The 9,841-nt window shown below is 49.2% G+C and overlaps 1 protein-coding gene across 13 annotated transcripts in view; it reads right to left on the bottom strand.

Moving 5' to 3' along the window:
• Positions 1-3,898: 3,898 nt before the first annotated feature.
• The window catches only part of sobpa (sine oculis binding protein homolog (Drosophila) a), a 72,168-nt gene continuing 66,225 nt past the window's right edge, over positions 3,899-9,841 (bottom strand). For all 13 annotated transcript variants that reach the window (XM_023834653.2, XM_023834651.2, XM_072699385.1 and 10 more), the window contains one exon: positions 3,899-9,334. The gene's annotated coding sequence lies outside the window, so the exon portion shown is untranslated. The remainder of the gene's footprint in view (positions 9,335-9,841) is intronic.

Here is a 9,841-nt window from a genome sequence, read left to right as displayed (position 1 = left end):
TCGCATTTGAGTCCGTTATGTCAGGATTTAGTGATTCTACGCGACACATAGGTTCATTTTGGGGCTATTGGATGTTGTCATTTTTTTAAATTACCAATAAAGATTAAAATGCATTAGGTTGTTCATTGAACTGAGAGTCCTGCTGTAAAATTACAGAAATGCTATATTATAAATCAGCAAATCAATGTTGTTTTCAAATTAAAAAAAGAGGAAACAAAAAAGAACATGGTGTTAAATTAGAAAAAATATGAAACAGCCGTAAATTTAACCACACTTAAAATTAAAATATTTTACTTGAAATGACCTAACATTACAAAACTTACCAGCATCTTTAGCCAACGTGATCCGAAGTGCCTTGTCACGCGACTGCGATTTGAGTATGAATGATATTTTGATAATCGATTAACATCTATATAGGTCACACTTAAAACAACGTACTGGTTTTAAATACCACGTCATTAAAACGACCAGTCCAGAGCGCATCATTACTCTTCTTCGGGTGTGGTTACGTCTGTCTGTCTAATCTATTTGCGCCATCTATCTAATATAAAGACATCAGAAATTTCTTGTGCTTAAAGACTGCGCAGTACATAACCACACAAAAAAGACAAAATAGACAATACACAGTACCACATTCAACAACCTCTGCATGAAATAAATAAGGGGGCCCTAAGGCTAATGAATATCTGGCTGAGTATGACTGTCTGATGTCCCTCGGCAGGAATGATTTCCTGTGGCGTTCGCTGCTGCATCTCATACTGAACAATCTGCGGCTGAAAGTGTTCTTCACTAGCCTACAGACCCAAGTGCAAACCCATTCTCTGTCACTTTACACCACAACCTTCGGACAGTACAATAATCTACGTTACAGATTAACTTCTATGCGCTGGTTCCGATATCAAGGTGAGTTTTGTAAACATCACTTCCCAGGACTCTTTCAATGAGAAGCCTCCACAAAAATCGCAAGTAATTTTTGTCGCAGTACTCATTTCGGCTGCAAAACCGACCATATGCAGTAAAACATCACTTTAATGGATTGCTTTAGCTTAATTATAATAATTATGTTGCATAGCGATGCTCTCGCTAATTCAGAACACATGTAGTGCAGGAAAAAACGCTGGAAACCTGTAGTGGAGAAAGCATCCCGTATCTGAATCAAATGTTCATTTTATTCTGCAGAGTTGTCTAAATATGGGCACTTTAAAATTTCGAATTAGAGTTCCTTTAGATTACACCGTCCGTATCCCACATTTTCCGAGGTTTTAAAATCCAATCCGGCTGTCCACGGTGCCCGTTGTTCTGGGAACTTGTTCTCTAATAAAAACCAGTGGGCAAATCCAGGGTGTCCCTTAAACAGCTCGACTCTGACGTTCCCAATAATCCAGGTTAAATAAGCCTAAACTATTTGATCAGATGTGTTTTTAACGTATACATTGTAACTTGTACATCTTATTTGACTTTGATTTACGTTGCCTATCATTTATTGTAATCATGAACTTATTAAATCAATTCCTTATATGTAGTTTCGGTTGTCGAGCTCCACCTATTGGCCAAAACATTAGGCGGGATTCATGTATATGGCGAGTTTATCTGCATGAAAAATCGCCATGTCCGTTGCATTTAACAAAATGGCCTAGAAGGTTCTTTACATAACGTAGACCACTGGACTCGGAATGCAACGCCACTGACCTATTAAATCGGCAACTCTTACGATTTTCATGGCTTTCTGATAACGGAAAATGACCGGAATTTAAAGATGATTTGTATTAGGTCTGCCCTCTGCTGGAATCTTTGCGTCATTGCAGAATAAACGTACAACATTGAGGGCTAGTTCCCACTATGCGCGATGCGATGCGCTTTTCATCAACACGCGCGTTCTGCGATTCGCTAGAACATCATATATTGCATAGAAAGCAATGTATGATGTCCTCACTAGTGTGCTGCGTTACAGCGCATTTTGAAAACACATCTCTTCTCATCCACGGACCCGGTGGAGACGCCGTGCTCCAACAACTGCTGCACGCATTTCTCTGCACTGCGCACTGATGATGGATACAAACGCATTCCAAAGTGTTTTAATGAGATTTTTACTCCCTCTTTTTCCAGGGAGGATCATGTGCAATCATAGAAACGGTTAATACAGCGCAACATTAAAAACGCATGAAGACGCACAAGAACGTGGACAAACGCGAGATGATAACGCAGTACAACGCGCTGCGCTTCTCATTCCGTTTCTGGCTTCTCTAGTGTGAGCGCGAAGGGCAACAGGTTTTGTCGGTGGACTGGAAATACGGCCGAAAAGGCTGCGCAGGACCGTGGTGGAATCCGTCCACCAGGACACCGGTTTTGTGACGGAAACTGCAGCTGTAGGCGTTTTCCAGACAGGTTTACTAATGATGTATGGGGCCTTTGGGAGGATGATGTTATACTGATTGTAGCTCGTCTGTGGCGTTTCCGCCACTCGCACTGTGTCAAGTAGGGCTGTGTTGCCCTTGAAAACACCCAAATCACTTAAGCCCTTTCAGACAAAACACTATAACAACAAACCCCATGCATACACTTAGTTTCCGCTAATTATTACTCTATAATTATTCACATTACGGTTCAGCATTCGGAGGGACTAAACCAGCCCTGAACCCCCCGCCCCCCAAAACATACATGGTATTCCCACAATTTTGGTAATGACTTTCCCTGCACACCCCACACCCAGTCTACGCCCTCGATTATTCATAATTTTGATTGTCAATAAATAATTTGCATTCGCGCAGTTTGTTATTTTAAATTGTAAACACAAATTTCACATTTTTTTGTGTAGCAACCCAACGACACGACTCAGAGAGTAAGTGAATAATCAAAAATATATATCTGAAAGCAATGTTTTAGATGCTGGATGATGCAGGGAGGACTGTACAGGCCAGTATGAGGATGTCAGATTACATAAGATTTACATAAGTTAGGAAGGAAGTTTTATAACCAAGCCTTACAAGGCAGCGAGCGGAGTGCTGTGCAGGAAGCCTTTTCTGACGCACCAGGTTTCGCGCTTATTTTAGCGTGAAAGAGGCAAATGTAACATTGCTTTAGTCAAAAATAGCACACGGCCAAACCAATAAGCCGCAATTCTCTACATATACCACCTTCAGAAAAACTGTATTATCAGAAGACACTTGTCTTACCCCGTCGTGTCGTATTACAAATTATATCGTCTATCGTCCGTCGTATCAAGAGTGGAATATTGTGCGCGTGTACTGGTACTAACAGGTATGTAATGTGTTTTAAGCGTGAGTGGCGAGACTGCAGGTTACGCGGTCTAAATCTGTCATCCTTTCGTCTTCTGCGTGTCAGCAACATTTAATGTTTTTACTAGCTACACAATCCTTTCTAGGTTTAAATTAGTGACTTTGTGAATCTAATGGTTTTTTTGTATACTAGATTCACTTTAAAAAAGAAATTAACCGTTTAACATTTAAAATATGTTTTTACATCACATAGCAAACAATTTCTGAGGTTTACGTCAAGAATACTTATAACTACTACATGTAATAACATAAAAGCAATATTTATGTACGTTATTGAACGTCAGGCTTTTGAATAATCGTGTTTTTATAGTCCATTTGCAGTTACTAACTTCTACCACACGATGGCGCAATAAACCCATTCTTCCTTTGGACGAAAATTGGTTTTAAACCATGCTTTTATCGCAGCGTTCAGACTTGCGCGGCCGAAACAATCAAGTGATTGATCTTCAAGGTATAGAGCGCAGCCAAATATGTGCAAATTGGAAGGTCCCATATCAGCTGAGCGATTCCCGGGAAAGGACTTTTAACGGAGGGTGGAAGGCCGGTACGCTGACGGCCAGTGTGAGGGAACAATGAGCAGGCAGCAACCAGGCTGTGTTCTGCTCTGTTTATTAGTCATAATAAGCAATTCACTGGAAAAAAAAACAAATACAGGTACAACACAAAAAAAATCATACTTTTTAAAGCAACCTTGGCGACAAGTTATAGTAACAATTTCATAATATAAACACACGGGTATTTTTTCTGTCCTTTCTGCTTCTCTCAGCTGAGCAAACAGACTCTTTCTTCATTGTGCAACTATGTTGCATCCAGACTTCTTTGCCCAAGAATCTTTTTTATTCATTTGCAAATGCAAACACTTGTCATTAATAAATAATACTATAAAATGTTCTGCAAGTACACAAAAATGTCCACCACAAGGTCAATGTACAGGGGAGTGTGGGTGAGGGGCAGGGTGTGTTGGGGGGGGGGGTCTTTAGCAAAATTTGAGGGTTTTATACAGAAAAGCTGATCATCTACACATCAACACGGGCGAGATAACAAAGTCGTTTCGGTTTTTATTGTCTTGTTTTTACAAAGTGAGTTTTTTTCTGAACAACAGACAGAGCATCATTGGCACCTCCGTCAGGTGGGGGCCGTGGAACGTGCCGGTGAAAATTAAGGCAGATTCGCTGATTACCTATAAGAAGTAACATTAAAAACGTCTGTGTGTCCTTCCGGAACTTTCCAGTGGATTTTGCATAACAAGGGCCCCAGGCACACCCCCCCCCCCCTGCGGAGTGACAGGGAAACCCGCGGCTGCCGCCCCTCCAGGTGTCTAACCAGGTCATGTGACCCATGCTCATACCCTCCATCAAAAAGGTTGGTGCAATTTATGTCTAAGCTGAGATCAAGGTGGAGACTGAGGGACAGTTTTGGTACGAGGCTCAGCCACAGGCCTCGGGGACCTGAGAAGATGCCTTCTTCTCCAAAATTTAACGTCGTGTTCCGTTTCTGCCAGTTTACGTGTTCTGGCAGCAGCTTGGGGTTTAAGCGTCAGCATCTCGATAATGTGGAACAGCGCCCTGATGTGGCAGCCGCGGTAAAACCGGGATGGACTCAACGCTCCCACTTGGTGGCCGTTTATGTTACTGTAGGTTTCCAGCCAGCCAGCACACATGGCTCAGCTTAGTGTCACACAGACGTGTTTGTCTTTATTTATCTCTTTACTCTAAACCAGACTGAAGGGCTAAGGCCCTGCAGACAAATGAGCCTCACTGCTTCCATTCAGAAAGCAGGAAGCGGTGGCACCTGCCTTGGGTCCAGCCGGGGACTGTGGCGGCGCTGCAGACCACAGGGGTTTGGAGGGCCACCATGCAGCCGGACAGAGAAAGACCTGCTGGAACTATTGTGTAAAATAGACTGCCATGACTGTCAGGAACCACAGTCACTACAAACAATCTCCAGTTTCAGTTCTATATCTGTGCGGACAGCCCGAGGGCTCAGGTGACACGGGCAAGGTCGCGCTGGTGCTGATGTACCCACCCGGACCTAAAATCATACCTCAGTAAGCTCAAGCACACAGGCGAGCGCTCCCTCGCTAGCCAGGCTGGCTATCAACCTGCGCGAAAAATCTGCTAAAGTTCACCATGCATGTGCTCTAGAATAAGCGAGTTGCTGGCTTCTCTAGCAAGTTCATAGTATCTGTCGGTCATGACCAGGGCTGCAATTGGATGGATTGTCGGTGGTAAGTCTAGATGTATCCGCAGATACCACAGAGGAGCGGCTATGGTATGATTAGCTCACTGGGCCAATGCGACGCATTCCAGTATGGTGGTGTTTGTGCTTATTGGTTATTATGGCCTGTAGGATCAGGCTGATTGTGATTACATGAGGTGTTGATCTGATTAGGGGGAAGCGTTTTAGTGACGCGCTGCAGCATGTGACCCTTATGCATTCGCTATCAGCAATATATAAGGGGGTGTCAGTGAGTGCAAGCTTCTCATGGGGGGCGCCTACCCAAACACCCCCCGGGGGGGTGTGCTGAATGGAACATAAACTGTTTGATTTGTGGAGTCCATGCAAACAGCGCCCCCAGCTGGATATCTCTAGTGTTCATGCACCACAGTCTCCCTCCTGCATCTGCAGAAACACCCGGAGTGTTACTCAGCACGCAGGGCTGGCCTGGGGGAGGTGACGCCAGCCGGGGGGGCTTCTGCTGTTGGGCGTGGCCCCCGTGACCCACCCCTCATGCATGTGCGTGTGCGTGTGCGGACACAAGTTCCCCAGCCCAGCACGCCTCAGAGCTACAGGGGCAGCTGAAAAGAGGAAGGAGGAAAAATGGTGATTAGTGTGCCATCAGATAGGCGTGCCAGGCGTAGGCGTGCCAGTCGTAGGCGTGCCATCAGATAGGCGTGCCAGGCGTAGGCGTGCCATCAGATAGGCGTGCCAGGCGTAGGCGTGCCAGTCGTAGGCGTGCCATCAGATAGGCGTGCCAGGCGTAGGCGTGCCATCAGATAGGCGTGCCAGGCGTAGGCGTGCCATCAGATAGGCGTGCCAGGCGTAGGCGTGCCATCAGATAGGCGTGCCAGGCGTAGGCGTGCCATCAGATAGGCGTGCCAGGCGTAGGCGTGCCAGGCGTAGGCGTGCCAGGCGTAGGCGTGCCAGGCGTAGGCGTGCCAGGCGTAGGCGCGCCAGGCGTAAGCGAGCCCCCGCCGCCATGCCGGCTAGCAGCGCAGCCGGGCTCCGCTTACACGGCCCACTCTGAGTCAACACTCTCTAATCTGGACGTCGGTGTTGGGTTTCCCTGTGCTGGAGCTTGATGCAGCCCAGCAAAGCTGGAGCTGGGGGGGCACATGAAGCGGCTACTCCGCCATGCGAGCAGGGCCCCGTCAAACCTGCAACCTGCGCGCTCCCCACGGCATCCCTTCGGTCCTGGGTGTGGGGGGAGCGCCGCCGGGAGGTAGCCAACCCCAGTTTGCAGAGCCCCCACAGAGCGCCCCCATGTGCCTGTAACTCGACACCAATGCTCAGGGTGTAGAGACCCCAGCAGAGATCCAGTTTCAGCACAACAACAAAAAAAAAAAATCAAACATTAGTGAGAGAGCCGAGTTTGAAGGGGAGATGGCTGAAATGTGTAACAATTAGACCTCAAGTGAAAAAAAAAAACAAATTAAACCAGCATGAAATCTAAGTCGGCCAGTCGGGGTGGGGGGGGGGGGGGGTCAGCTGAGCTGTATTGCTCTTTGTTTGGCATCCAAGGTTGGAAAGTGGGAGACGGAGAGACGGGGACAGGCGGGGGCTAGGGGGTACTTCTGCCCCCCCCCCCCCACAAGCAGACTGGAGGACCGGGCCTGGCTGGGACCCCCGGGGTGTTTAACAAGCTCCCACAATCCCCTATTTGGGCATCTTCTGGACGCGACTTTCTTTGGATTTCACACCAACAGGAAAAACTCGCTGGCTTTCCTGGCCGGCATGGTAACGCGCGGCATTCCGCCGTTACACGCGCCGGCGTTTAGGATGGCACTGCGTCAGCCATGCGTCCTGGCCGGCACGGCTCGCTTGGCAGCCACTCAAGAACGGTCACGCTCCCATTTCAATTCCCGACTCATTAATGGAACAGCAATTATATTACGCCGATACAGAGGAATAAATTATAATACTGATAAATCTGGTGTCTCGTCTTCGCAGGCAAGGTCGCTGACTTACGCACGGAATAAATCTCAGGAACAGACATTTGGCATTGGCGATCTGCGCGGTCACGAATGCCCCAGGGGATGCTGGGAGCTGTAACAGAGGAAGTGAAATTTCAGAACAGGTGTTGGTGTCAGAAATCGCCTTCGATATTGAATTAATTACACCAAACTCTTTCTCTTTCAGCCGGAAAGCATCTGACACTCAGGACGACTGGAGGATAATACTGGCAGTGGTAAGGAGGGAGATTATTCAAAGGCGTATGAAGTATCTGAGGGGAGAACTGACATTTCATCTCAAGGACTGTCTAAGTAAAACTATCTTCAGCGATGGCGCCCTGCCTGTTGATCTGTGAGATGTGCCTGTTCGTCTTTTTCAGAGGGAATGCGAGTGTCTCCATTCCTGTGCCACCCCTGCCCTCAGCTCTCTAGGGCTCTACGCCCCCCGCCCCCCCCCAAAACCAGTTGCAAATGACACTTTTTAGCACCTGACCGAGCGGGACGCGTGGAGCATGGCGAGAGGTATTTCTGGCCACCAGGGGGCTACGGCGAGCATGCGCCACTGCTGCGTGGCGTGAGACCTGCTCCCCAGAGCTTTAGAGTGTAACGTCATGAATCAGGCTGGTGAGCAGCGAGCTCTAATCGGACTGGGGGCACAAGGTAACTTAAAGCTACGAGCCACCCCTGCTCAGCCGCGTCGTACCAGATCTTTGGCGGGAGTGCGCACTGGGGGCGGGGGGCCGGCAGGGCTGTGAGTTCGGTGAGCTTGCTGGTGAGGTCTGCGTGCGTTTGCCCATACCCTGTTATCCTTGACTCAGTGGGTGACAGTTTAATTGCACATGTCTCCAAAAACCACAAAAGCACTAAAGTAAACAGTGAAATGGGAGCACAGAGCCGCCCGTGGATCTGTCCGGACTGCTCCGATCGGCATGCGTGGGCCCCCACGGTCTGAGGAAGTGGGGCTGCGTACCAGGGCTGAAATTTCAGCCCTCAGCCTTTTCTTCTCCTTCCTCTAACAGTGGAGGGCAAATGTTCCCACAGATTGTTTTACCCCTTTTAGAAGTTTATTCAAAACAACCGCTCTATTCCAGACAGTGGTGGGGGTGTGTGGACCTGCACGCGTGTGTGCACGTGTGTGTGCACGCGTGTGTGCACGTGTGTGTGCGTGTGCTCTTGTGGGTGGCGAGGCTCCTGGAAAGGAGAAGAAGGAACGCAGAGAAGATCAAACATCCACCAAGTATCCTTGGCACTCAGTCAGGCCAGTAACCCATAAGTCCCTGCATCTCACAGGCTCCCTCGATGAATCACTTATCACTAACCCCACCCCCACAGAATATGCGGCATCTGTGAGATGAGGGGGCTGTTCTCTCTATAGTACAGACCATGTTTAGACCGCATGTGAAAAGTGCATGAACTCCCAGTGGCCTGGCGTGACCCTCCTGTGCATCGACGTGCATCCCACCGCTCCCGTCTCCATGACGACATGCCGTCGGTAGGTGAGCCCTCGGCCTGCCGGGACAGCTGACCTACCAGACCTGGACGGTTCCGAGGGGTGGGGTGGAGGTCTTGTGAGGTGGAACGTCATTAGGGTTCTCATGGGGAGAGGGGAATGGGTCAAAGGTCAAAGGACGGATGTTGTGAGACCAGTGCAGCTCAGGGGCAGGCAGTGGGTGATGGCAACGGCATCCAAAAAGCTCAGCTGAGATGGCGGTAGCAAGCAGCTGCAGGCAGAGTGGGGGTGTGTATCTTCGGGGAGGGGGGGGACGCTGGTGTTGTCTTCAGTGGGGCGGGGCAGGGCGGGGGCAGTGGCACTGGGCTGGCACATCTGTTCTCATCCCGTCAGTGAAACGCTGCCTTTAATCACAGCTGCAACAGGAGAGATGGGAAAGGTCAGAGGTCAAAGGGTACAGTGCAAGGAAACCACACAGTGCAGGCCAAGGGAGGGGGCGGCTCGGGTACACCAGTGGGGGGAGCAGAGGAGCACAGAGTGGCAGAGAGCCAGGCCGAGCTCCAGGGGCGCTGCTGCTGTAGCTTTGGGTGGGGCTCCTTAGAAAAACACATTCTTATGCCAAGCTGACCTTCTGCTTGCTCTGAAGCACAGGAGATCGGATTGGGGTCAGCGGGTTAGAAGTCTGTGCATGTCCGCGTGTGTATCTGTGCCCTTCAATGGACTGGAATCCTGTCCAGGCCCCTGCCTCTCATTACTGTTTGGGGACTGGGACTGTACCCCGGTGTCCTAACTGGGCCCCCCCAGCAAAGGGGTCCGCGGGGTGGGGACAGAGAGGGACCCCCTGATCCACATGCTGAACAGGAGCAGACGGATCCGCCTCATGCACACGCACACGGGGGCGGCTCCCCTTACACGGGCCCCCC

The sequence above is a fragment of the Paramormyrops kingsleyae genome, chromosome 14, assembly GCF_048594095.1.
Source record: "Paramormyrops kingsleyae isolate MSU_618 chromosome 14, PKINGS_0.4, whole genome shotgun sequence".
Taxonomy (NCBI): Eukaryota; Metazoa; Chordata; class Actinopteri; order Osteoglossiformes; family Mormyridae; genus Paramormyrops; species Paramormyrops kingsleyae.
This window is presented reverse-complemented; position numbering and strand designations above follow the sequence as displayed.